Raw genomic sequence first — 2,500 nt, forward strand, 5'->3', positions numbered from 1 at the left:
CCTTTTGCTGTATTTCTGAATTTCAGCTAGTTATGTACTGCAACTTCTAGATGTGCAGATGAGGTCATATTCTATAGTAGTTAGATTATTAAAGTACATTTATAAACTAATGGAACCCCATGATTTCCTACTATATTTTGACCTAGCTCTGCATACATTTAAACTCAAAGTGTTCAGGATGTTTATTGTGTGCAACTTAGGATTAGAATATTGGAAAATAAGAACCCCAACCAAACTATGTTCCCTGTTGGAGAATGAGTGTTTATATTGTTCATTTCTTCTGTGGTACCATGAAATAAATTCACCTCAAATGAGATAAAACAAAATGTTTTTTCTTTATTCTAATATAGAAAATTGGCCAATGTTGTAAATTAGAAATACTGTTTGAACATTCTTCAAACTATATTATATATATATACACACTCAAATCCTGATCAGTGCTTAGAATGATATTCCTGAAGCAAGTAATTTATTCATTAGGGACGAATATTTCTATTTTCTGTTTACTGATTTCCTGACTACACTATTTCTCCATACGAATACCTAACAGTAATAGAACCACACTGAAGAGTTACTAACATTATGTATAACTGCAATATTACTTATAAATTATTTGAAAAAACTTGTTTGAATTGTATGAAATATGTGTTAATATACTGAATTCTGGTTTTCATAGTTAACAGTTATTCTTAGGCAAGTTTATATACCTTCCACTTTTACTGTTTTTTTGGTATTATTTGGCCTTTAAAATATGTAACATAAATAAAAGCATGGTTTCTCTAGGCGAAGTAAGTAAAACAGAAGTGTCCTTATTTCATATACAACAATATTTTTACTTCAAATCTAAAAAGTCATCTGGAGCAAGATAGACTAAGAATATCATTATCATCCTGTAATTCTGTTTCTAGCATGGAATAAATGTGCACTCCTTTGTTATAAGAATTTATAAAACAAAAAATAAAGGATTTTAAAGAAAAATTCTCTAAACAGGCATTTTAGCAATGAGTATCATAATTTCTACTAGAAAAGACTACTATATGGAAAAATAACAGTACAAAAAGGTCCTTACAATGAAACAGGTATTTATGCAAAACTACAAAATTTTAGATTACAAAGAGTCATTACTTTATGGACTTAATTTAGCACATGATCCATCCTCCATATAGGACAGTTTGGTAAAAGCTGATTTGCAGATGTTACTGAAAATAATACACATTATATATATTGACCCATAGTCTTATAATGTATCTTTCTTTCTTGTAAGAGTAAGGACAATGCAAACAGTAACAAAACTAGTAAATAAATGGAAAATATGGACAAATTTACATGAATGAAAAAATAAAACTTCTTTGTCACTTGACACCAATTATTTTCAATTTGCACTTTGAAATAATTGATTCTTGCAAATCTATCCCAGTAAATCATAATTATTTCTGACTGATATTCAAAAGCACTATGCCCATTTTTTTTCTTTTTTTTTACAATTCAAACCTTGCAATGTCAGGAAATTGCTGATCCTGTATCATTTTCACTACATTACTTCATTAATACTTACAGGTCAAAACCATTCTCAACATATACGATGTGATTAGAACCAGTTCAAAAATATAATAGTAAAAAAATTAAACTAAGCATGAACATAGAAACATTACAAAAAAAAATATATATATATATATGTATATACATTATACAGAAATGCATAAACTAAATCCAACACCAATAGTTTTGCAACTTTGTAGTAGTATTCTAATGTCTGTTCTTTTGTCTATTCTATCCTTCTTTGCTATGTAGAATTGCCTTGAGATATAAATTATTACAAGTCATATGATATAAACTAAGGTTAAAATTGGGGCTTTATCCCCAATAAAAAATACCAGAACAGAAAGTTTAATAATCTTAATTTTTTATTATGAAAAGTATAATTACATCTCTGGTGTTTGGTTATAAATATACAGCAACAAAGTGCTAAAATACTGCAAAGAGACTGTGATAATCAATTGCAAGATATGAGTGTGCTTGCTTCCTTTAAATCCTGCTACTGCTGATTGCTTTTCCAGTAACAAATATCCAAGCCTTTCATGCAAAGGACTCTTCTCAATGTTGCATTTGGTTTGTAACAAAATGAATGTGTTCTGGAGTAAGATTCAGACTGAGACCAGGAGGCTCTCGTGACATTTCCCCCTCAAAGGATGCTCCTGGATTCTGTAACAGATGCTGAATACTCTCTTCATAAGATCTGAATTTTTTCCTGTGATAAATGAAGCTAATTCAGGTTTTTTCCAGGCCCAAAAACTGCTTCTGGTGCATAGATCTTTATCCCCTTTTCCAAGAAAGACAATGCTTTAAAGGGATGCTGAAGTTATTGAAAAGATATAATTTCTTTGACTTAGTGAGGACTGTTAGCTGAAATTGAACCTAAGCTGCTAACTTTTTTGGGTGAAACTGTGGGGGTCCTGACCAAGTGATCCATGTTCCCTCAACCTATTGCTTTGGATTTTGG

Source organism: Penaeus vannamei, chromosome 27 (genome assembly GCF_042767895.1).
Source record: "Penaeus vannamei isolate JL-2024 chromosome 27, ASM4276789v1, whole genome shotgun sequence".
Taxonomy (NCBI): domain Eukaryota; kingdom Metazoa; phylum Arthropoda; class Malacostraca; order Decapoda; family Penaeidae; genus Penaeus; species Penaeus vannamei.